At 34.1% G+C, this 10,930-nt stretch overlaps 2 protein-coding genes across 2 annotated transcripts in view; one reads left to right on the plus strand and one right to left on the minus strand.

Moving 5' to 3' along the window:
* The window catches only part of LOC127833254 (uncharacterized), a 182,598-nt gene that overhangs the window by 93,632 nt on the left and 78,036 nt on the right, over positions 1 to 10,930 (minus strand). The gene's annotated exons all lie outside the window — the stretch shown is intronic.
* LOC127836018 (S-formylglutathione hydrolase-like) overlaps positions 1 to 10,930 on the plus strand; it is a 54,204-nt gene that overhangs the window by 5,258 nt on the left and 38,016 nt on the right.

Genomic DNA, 10,930 nt, shown 5'->3' on the forward strand with positions numbered 1-10,930 from the left:
CAATACATAGATGAAATGTGTGAAAAAATACTAATACTCTAATACAACTACAAAATAGCAAAACCTTATTAAACATTCAAAACAATCTCAACGAAAGCCATTTAGTTTTAGACATCTTGCATCTCATCATTCTACTTAAAATCTTAATACATTGTAAATAAGAATGCTCGAAAAACAATAATGTTCTCTAATATTTGTTTGCTGGCAATTTATATATATGTTCTTTGTTTTAGTTGCCAGACGTTATAAATGCTAATTTTAGCAGTTTGCCAGACACAATGTCCATATTTGGTCATATGTATGTACACAGCAGTTCAACTTGAAATGATTAATTGCTATCAAATAATAATCCAAATGGCAAATTTAGCACAGTTCTTTCCCTAAAATGAGGACCAAAAGCTCCCTTTCAAAGATGTGAACGATTTTCCATCTCAGGATGTTATCCTCTTATGGAAATTTCTCCAACACAAAAACATTTTCATTTTTCAAGTGCAAAATTGAAGGTAGGGAGATTGATCTTATGGGCAAAACAACATCTCATGGTAGATAAGGATCCCATGCTTATATTTTTAGCTCACCTAAGCACATAATGCTAATTGAGCACTTTAAGAGTCCATATGTTTGTGGGTCCATCCTGAAGGAACTCTTGTTAAGCTAAACTTTTCTCTGGTATGAGCAATCCTTCTCACCCATTTGTCAGCGAAAGCGTTTTGCTCTGGTTAAGGTAAACATGCAAAATCAAGCTCCAATACCCATCCTTGCCACATAACGACAACATGCAAGGAGATTGGTGTCTGATTCAAGTAGTACAGTTGCCATTTGCTGGCACTGTGTACACATTGTACAAGTTAACCATGTTCACCCAGTATCAATGTTAATAGGTTAAGTGACTGCCATGATGTGACTGAGATTCTGCTATAAAAAAACTATAAATAATTGCTGTTCCAGTATGGGAGGTTATGTGGCACTCATCTGTGCACTTAAGAATACGGGCAAGTTCCAGTCAGTGAGTGCTTTTGCCCCTATCTCCAACCCAATCAAAGCACCGTGGGGGATCAAAGCTTTGACAGGATATCTTGGAGGGGACCAGTCTAAATGGCAGGTAAGCAGTGAGTGCATTTCACATTATCTTTACCCATACACGACCTTTTCAATATTTGCAAGGACTAACAATTAATGTAAGGCACATTGTGATTTAAATCATGTTTGACCTATTTAAGGATGATCGATCAATCAATTAACAAGGCTTTGACAGGAAAACGAATGGAACAAGCGTGGTGGTATACAGATTTTCGTTAGAGATTCAGTAATTCCAGGTGACCTATTTTTAATATTATTCAATCTATTTACATTCATTGTCATGGTCACCATTATTATTGCAGTTGTTATCATGTCACTTATCCTGATCATCAAAGCATTGTGATTTTGCTCATCATCATCATCATCATCATTATCATCATCATCATCATCATCATCATCATGGTTAAAAAAGCAATATATCCAAGATTAATAAAGCAAGTAAAATGGCTTGTCATTTCAAGTGTTTAATGTATTTGGCCACAGGAGTATGATGCCCTTAATATGCTTGTTGACCAGGGAAAGGCAGACAACTTCTATGTGGAATGACAACTCCGGCCTGACAATCTGTCAGCTGAATGTGCGTCCAACAATGTGCCAATGGATCTGAGGATACATGAGGTAACCTTGTAGTTATTTTGTTTTTACAACTTTTAAAGTTTTAAAGTTGTAAGTTAAAGAAAATAAATTGTATAATCTGTACCACTACAAATCTTGCCTTGCATAAAATAAGCCATAAAAGTAACTCTTGTGCTATGCTGCCTGTTTTTGTTACTTTATTATTATTATGCCCACTTAACAAATATTATGCACATGTATCCTGCTGCGCACCTGCCCGCCATACAGTTTGTCAAGTTCACAAGGTGCTTGTTAGATGAAATGTTATCCAATTTGTTTCTGCATGCTTCATAGAGAATTCTTGACAAACAATCATGCACATTGGTTTAATCTTTACTTGTTATGAAACAATATACCTATATAATTTGAGGTCAAAGGTCAAGGTCATGGGTGTCACTTTTGATTCAAGAAGTCCAGTTTCCAAATCCTGGGGAAGGCAAAACCTTTTGTTCTACTTTTTTTCTTGCAACTGTAGTTAGTAACACTATTTAAAGCACTTAGAGCTTTAACCCATTTATGCCTAGCGTCTAGAAAAAAGGCCTTGGCAGCGTAAACGCAGATGAGACGCCGCATAATGCAGTGTCTCATCACGGTCTGCGCTGTTTGCTTAAAGGAATTTCTGTAAGAAATATTCTAAATATAGAAATGAATATAATAGATATCCCTAATTTTGGAAATAAATTGATCCAATTTAGAAGGATGGGAGAGTTCACAAGGCATATATGGGTTAATAGTAAGCTTATTTGACGAGATTGTTTGAAAAATGCATATATCTGTGAACAAGCCGCTTAAACATATGGTCATTTGTGTGCTGATTATTCTTTAGTTAAGGAAGGCCTGTATCAATCTTCAGATCAATAGAGCAAGAAAAGTTAAGGTCACTCGTGGAAAGCAATATTTCAACATTATTTAACAATTGCACATTTGATTGACACTTGGCTTCCCTTAGAAGACGAACATGTTTTACAAACATCTCATGTTCAACCTATGTAAGCTAATATTTGTCTCCTTATTTTCATTCCAGGGTTATGACCATAGCTACTATTTCATCGCCACATTCATCGAGGAACACATCAACCACCACGCAAAGTTTCTCTTACAGTGAATGACAATGCAATACCAACAGCAGTTGCATAAACGGCACTGGCTTGATTTAAATTATTATGATTTTATTTGGATGAAAGGTGATTGTACAACCATGTTGAATAAGTGCTGTGCATTGAATGGACTTGTGCATATATGCGTTTCACTTCTTTATATTGGAAGCGGCATGTTAGTTTCAAGTCAGTATTAAAACCATTGTAATAAAAAAAGTGATTGTTAAATATTTACAAAATATATGCCTGTCACAAATGCATATTTGCTGAATTAAGTGGGTAAAGCAACCTATATCAATTGATTGAAATCTTGTTTTATTTGGGCAATATTTTGGGCAATTTCGAAAACATAATTTTAACAACATAAATACAAATAATATATACTATTTAATATTGTTTATTATAATGTGATATAATTATATAAAATATTTCTAAAGTAAATGGTTGTGTTCAGATTCATGTGTTGAAAAGTATTTATACAATGATTATTTCATAATTAACATATAGTAACTGAGGAAAAGTAACTGTTACATTTTACATCAAACAGAGATAAGACTTTTATGCTTTAAACATGTGCATAATACACAAATTAACCGTTTATCTATCACACATGCTTGTAATTTGTTAAAATGTATTATCTGTGTAGTTGCAGTTTGTACACTGATGCGTATGTACATTCCTTATTTAACCAAGAATACAAACCAAATAGCATAAACCTAGATAGTCCCTTACAACAAAAATCAAAAAGAATTATACAGGTAGCATATTCATAATTGTAGATATAATTAATAGCTACGTATGATGTCATTTATGATAATTTGTACATCATCAATTTCTTCATTCCGTTTTTACAACCAGACACGACAAATCTGCTCCCATCATTTTTCATACACAGGGTATACGGCGATCGCATATCTACATGGTAGGTACATAGAATGTCCCCATCAACAGTGAGGTGTACGATGGAGTTCTTAGCCATACTGCACACCAGCACCGAGTCACCGGGTCCGACGCAGGCCCCAATTGGTTCCTGTATGTTATCATGAGTGACTGCTCTAGACGTTCCCTTCACGGTGTCTAACATGTACACTGTGTGAGCATCCCTATCAGTCAGTACCAACGTGTTCTTTGAAGGGACAAACGTGCACTTGCTCTCTTCAAATTTGTACGTCTTCTTATTAAACAGCACACGGTCAAAGTCAGACTCCACACCGCCATGTGTTATCATTCTCACTGGACGTGGAGCATCGTATGTGCTCACGACCATGGTAGTTGGGGTCATGCAGCATATGGAGAAGACACAGGTGGATGTGTTAATCTGCCTGGTCAGACTGATGACATTGTCAGAACTCACGGACAGGAGACACACTTTCTTACTTAAGGTCGTTACTGCCAGCTCACACTGAGACAAACATACAACGTCATATGGATATATATTGAACTTGTACGGTGTTCCTAGTAACTGTAGTCGGTCATTCATCATGATGCATTTCAAATTATTGTTATCCACGGCTACCAGTCTCCCGTCTGGTAGGAAGTCAAGCCCAGAGAGGAAAGGTTCATGCAAATCATCTCCAGTCTGTTTGATATCCACTGACACGAGTAGCTCCATGGAGACTGGTTTATTTGGAGCTGACTGGGCGCTGTCAGTTGAACAATCTAAATGAAAAATGTATGATCAACATTATAACTAATCGAAAATATCATTTAATAAGTAGATCAAATATCACATCACTTCATTGTTATTTTTCAAATGAAATAGATCGGGATAATATTTTAATTAACTTATTTGACGTATTTAATAATCCACAATTTTAAATGATAAATAATGTAAACCTAGGAGTCATTACAATTCTTGTAATAGGCGTATATATGTTTGGAATTTTCTTTTATCTATTTTTGAAAGAAACCGTAGGGATGGTAAAAGTAACATTACTACCCCAAATCAACGAAAATTTCGTTCAATATTTCGTTAAATAAAGCTAAATAATTAAAAAGCATTGTTCCTTATGGCAATTGCCGAAATTTCAACGCCAGATGTGGTCTTTTGTGGATACAAAATGCTCGTTTTTATTATGGTTTTAACATGGTACCATTTTAGTGTTCGTGTGTCGTATGAATAGATATATTCGTAGGAAATTAGCATGGAATTTATTGTGTCAACAAATAAATAAAAACGAGCATTTTGTATCTACAAAAATATATGTAATCATACCACATCTAGCGTTGAAAGTGTGGCTATTGCTATAAGGAACACTGATTGTTTAGGTTTTAATTTTATTTTACGAAATACTTTACGAAATTTTCGTTGATTTTGAGCGTTATAGAGACTTTAAAGTCGCATACGTTTATCATTCTTAAAATTGCGGAAAAATTAACTAGGGGAAAAAGCATATGAATCAAGTTTTCACCTATAACCATTTATAGATGTCATAAAAATTGTGTGGTGATGACTCATATGAGTATATTTTAATACTTTTGGTTACAAAATGAATAAGACGTTCCTAAGATATTCATTTCATAAAATAAAGCGAAAAAGCAGTTGTATCTTTACCTTTTTTATTAACAATGGGGAGTGCGGATTGATATTTGTCTGACGTACGCATATAATATTTGATCGTCTATTAGATATTAGCAAGTATAATATGTTAATAATATCAGATCAATAATGTAAATACTAATTTATTATCTAGTATTTATAATATGTTTGTACAAGTTCCTTTTAATAAAATTACGTAAAGAGGGATATTGCTCATATTTGCTGACTGTTATCAAATAGTTTGGACGCGTTCCAGCTATTGATATCTATTTTAATGTGTTTTTGTTTCGAACGAAGTTTCATGTTCATTGTTACAAACATATTTTTCTTACTCATAAACGTACATTTAATATGATGTTTGGACATGTTACTATCCTTCGAGTAGAGACTCGACTGATTCAGTTCCCAAATTAACATGCTTTTGTTTGACGAAAAAACAACGTAACGAAATAAGCGGCTAAGAACGAACAATTATCCTATGAATTGAATATTGTATAGCTAATCTTTTTTACGTGAAATCAACAGTATTTTATGGACGTGTTTTAAAGCAATGCTACTAGCTACGATTTATATTGCGCCGATCTTCCATATGTATAGGTGAAACTTCGTTAATTTATAACTGTTCTAAAATATTTTATTATACAACGCTCTGAATGAATCTTTTTGTATGGTTTATCTTATCTACGGCACTTATCGGATAGAGAATGGACAACTAACGAACAACTGCATCGAAAGCTGACAAAGCCTATTTGTTGTGTACTCATCAGTTAATATTGAGAAATACTCCGTTGTGTCGATATCATATCAATTCGACATATTGACAAATGAATCATTTTCACCTTTAAAACCAGTTGCAATTGTCCGAAATAATGAAAATCATTCATGTTGAAGCGGATCATTAAAACAAGTAGTTGCAGTGTCTGAGAAAAAATCTTTTTTTCAGCATTTAACCAAGAAAATACGCGAGCGCATATGGTTATTTCTTGCGCAATGATAACATTAAAAGTATCCGCACACATAATGATCGCAGAAAGTTGTTCCAGGCAATATACGTAATTTTAAATCAAAGTTTCGTATCACTTCAATTCCTGATTGTGATTTATATTGATATGTACAATTAAAACAAAATTAAAGGGCCATTTGAACGAGACAATTGGCTCAATGAGCAAATGTACTTAGATGTGTTGTCTGACACTAATGAAGTGCGTTTTTATTGTTAAATAATTGAGAATAACAACTGTTGTTTCAAACTCCAAGAGAATGCGAAAAGAAAAACAGATCTTAGTTTGTAGACAAATCACGCTTTGACAACGATTTTGAAAGGATTAACAAGAAAATAATGTATTCAATCGTTTTCAAGTTTGTAACGCTTTTTTAGTGTATCAATATAAAAACTATGATAATTCGTAAAAACATAATTGTGTAACGTATGTAATGTTATATTGCTCTTTGTTTAAACAGTTCTTTTATTTATTAAAATTGGACACAAAAGTTGGACCATTGTCAATTCGTCAATCTTTGAGCATTGCCTGTATTGTTTAAATATGCATCGTGTGCTTCAATGTCAGTGTTTACACATACGCGCATACCTTTATTTAAATGTGTTGTTTCCTCTTTAACTTCGGAAGATTCTTGTATTTCCGTCGAATATGTTTGCACATATTCTGAAAGAAAAAAACTATGAATAGAACATGTATATTTCAAAACCACACCAAGTCCGGGACAGCATGCAGTTAAACGGAATCGACAGTAGTAAATAATATTTTAACATGTGTGTACGTGGATCATCGTATGTGCTCACGACCATGGTAGTTGGGGTCATGCAGCATATGGAGAAGACATTTGTGGATGTGCTTATCTGCCTGGTAAGACTGATGACATTGTCAGGGCTCACGGACAGGAGACACACTGTATTCAAAGTTATGTTATCAAAGATTTCAATCTGCTGACATGTTCGTTTTTCTGTCATTTCCGTGACAAATATACCAATCGGTGAATCATTTCCGTGAATATAAAATATTGTTGAATAGTTTTGAGGTCATGTTAATTATTCATCATTTAACTATTACGCATGTCTCATTTAAACTTTTTTCATTAAAATTGCGTAAATATATTTTTAATGATACATCGTTCGTGAATTGTGTCAGCCACAATGTGCAAATCAGTATAATGTTTATGCTTGTAATAACTTAAAAAAAATATATGACACAAAAATCAGTGTAAGGAACATCCTGAGGTTAACTTAATTTGACACAATTTTCACGAACAACAATGTATTCATCATAAAATGAATTCAATTTAATTGTAAAATCATCAGTATACTTTCCTGTTATTGATGATTTCACTTTAGTTTTATTAAATTTATTACTTAATTGAACATATGATTTACGCAATGCTTGTAAACAAGGTTTGCAACGAAATAAATCTGTACAAAGCGTAAAAATGAAATATGTGACAATGCAACGACCAATTCAGCGATAACAAATAATATAAAGGGCATACGCTTAAATGTTTAGATGTTAAGCGGAATTTACAATGCTCACGTGTTCTGCAGACACACGATTAAACGTATCTGTTTGGAGCAAGAAAAACACCCCACCGCCCAACAGCCATGTTAATTTTTTTCAACGGACCGGCACTGTCATGAACTTTAGGAAGATATTATTTAAACACATATTCTGAAGACGGTCATTAATTATTCGTCATAGAAGTGACTTATAAAGTGTTAATTTTTGTATTAGAGCAAAAAAGATAATCTCGTTCATCTCCTGACAGGCATATTTTAAGTGGACCAGAAACCTTTTCGCACCCGGACCAAATATCATTATAACAAATGGTCTGAGAAGGTTTTATTTTTATTTTGCATATTTAAATAAGTTCCAGATTGTTCACCACTTTTCTCTATAGCCATGTTCGGAAAACTGCCTATGCCACTGGGGCCATGTATTTCAATATTTCCAAGATAGAATTGGAACTAATGGTCGGAGCCGGTTTCGCGAATATATGGCAGCTTTTGACTACTACATAGTTAATAAGCTTCTAATTTAATTTGTGCGAGTGACTTAGTTTTTTGTTTTTTATTTCACGCATTCTATGTTTGAAAGGTAATTTTATATTTACCGACGCAATGAACGTATATTCGGTTGATTAATTTTACTATAAATATTTTAAACTGTCACGTTAATAGTATTGGTATGTTATCAAAAGAGAGATCGTACGGAAACACATGTTGCCTATTAACGGATACGAATAGAATACATGTTGAGTATTTCGTCTTAAAGTGATGTGTAGTTACTACAGATTAGGAGAGTGTCGCGAGTCTTTTTATCACACGCGCACATTTAAAGAGGTATGTCCTATGATAAACAATCCCATTACAGATAATACCGCTAGTTTTACCTTCTGTAATGCATTTACAACAGCTATATTTATGTCTATAAATTTATTATATCAAATGAGCTTTGTTAAAAATACTTCTTGTGCAGACATGTAAGAAAAAGACTAACATTATCTTAAATAACTACCGGTACCATTCGTCTTCAAATATCAAGTAAAACGACCTCGCCTTACCAAAGAACAGATCAAGCTCTTAATATGTTTGATGTGGAGAAACTCTTGAAAGATAAGGATTTTGCCCTAATGATTAAAGCCACGCACCTTATTTGGCATAGTAAATTTAAGTATAAATAATAAAGTGTAAATATTAAATATTTACTTGGCTAGAAAAGATAGACAATAATCACGATCCCCTGTCAAAATGGTATAAGATCCCCTGCCAAAATTGTGTAAGGCAGATTCTGGGAACTGCTTTGCTGTGTATTGCTTTGTGTGTTGTTACAGCATATCATTTTCAAATTCTGGCCTGTTTCAGTTACTGGGCCATGCAGATGGATCAAAACATAAGAAGTTGGTTAAAGTACGCAAAGATAAAGGCCAGAAACAGCAATTAATTCACCTGTATCAGGAGGCAGTCAACAAGAAGGTAGTGATACTGAAAGGAAGGGCATACTGTCTTTCTAAAGCCTTTATTAACGATTATTATTAATTAACGATCAAAACGCAAAAGCAGAGGCATTATGGGCAATGAAAGTGGCATCAGAAGGATATTCCTACTCATAATGTGATGAAATAAGCAACCTGTTGAAGGCGATGCTGTCTGGATCATTTTCTGAACAATTCACAATGAGCAAATATAAGGTGTCATATCTAATATCAGATGGTCTTGGTCCTTAGAAGGGGTATTGTGAAAAGGTACAAGTATCAAAGAGTCAATTTTCAATACAATATGATGAAACAGGCAATGCACAGGACAAAAAGCAATGTGATGTTCATAATAGAGTTTGGAATGAGGAGAAGGGAGAAGTTAGTGTTATGTTCCTGAAAAGCCTCGTGTTTCGACAGGCTAAAGGCGAAATGTCATTGCCCTATTTCTTTTATACTATAGAAGCTAGACACTTGAAACTTCATAAATGAACATTTTTTTTAGATGTAGTGCAGTGTGCATAAAATATTACTCTGCACCTGTTATTATTTTAGTTATTGCCCTTTTTAATGTTTATACTTGATTTTTATCAGGTTTTTCTCCTATATACTATAAAAGCTAGAGACTTGAAACTAGAAATTTAGATAGATATCATTGAGAGAAAGCGAAGTATGCAAAAGATGTTACTCCGCACCTATTTTTCTTGTCACTACAAAGTCGCCTGGACACTTCTCCGTCGTTCATCTGTCTGTCCGTCACAAATCGTCTCCGGAGCAAAACTAGTATTGAAGGTATCGACTTCAAACTTTATACAGTGATACAGTTCATTGAGGGAAAACGCTGTGACAAGAAGCCATAACTCTGGGTGGTCCCATGTTTGAGTTGTCTCTGTTTTGAGTTATCTCCCTTCGTTTAAAAACCGGAGCATTTCCGGAGCATAACTCCTGTAGTATTGAAGGTATCGACTTCAAACTTTATGCAATGACAAGCGACACATGTGATAACTAATCGCTCTTGTTTTTTGTTTTTTTCCTTTGTTAATTTTCATAGTTTATATTTGTCCGGGCTATTTCTCCTATATTATAAGATCTTTAAACTTGAAACTTCATTATGTGGACAGATGTTATTGAGCAGAAGAACAGTGCACAATAACTGGAACTCTGGTTCTCATATAATTTAGGTTATTGCCCTTAATTTACTGTACTATTGTTAAGGCCATATTTTTTTACTTTGCAAGCTATGTACTTGAAACCGGAGGGGACTTAATGGTTTGCGCTCTGTGTGTGAGTCTGTCACACTTGTCTGTATCCTGCGATAACTTAAAAATTTATTCATTTTTTGTTCATGAAACCTGAAACATGGACAGATGGCAATATGGAGATGCACGTCATTTTATTGTGTTCCTACGTCATGAATTCTAGTTGTTATGGCAACAAATAGAAATATTGCTGAAAATGGTGGATCCTGCGATAACTTAAAAAGTTATTCATATGTTTTCATGCAACTTGAAACATGGATAGATGGCAATATGGAGATTCATTTCATTTTGTTCCTACGTCAAGAATTCTGGTTGCTATGGAAACAAATAAACTAGAAATATTGCTGAAAAGATGGAGT

This window comes from Dreissena polymorpha, chromosome 6, assembly GCF_020536995.1.
Source record: "Dreissena polymorpha isolate Duluth1 chromosome 6, UMN_Dpol_1.0, whole genome shotgun sequence".
Taxonomy (NCBI): domain Eukaryota; kingdom Metazoa; phylum Mollusca; class Bivalvia; order Myida; family Dreissenidae; genus Dreissena; species Dreissena polymorpha.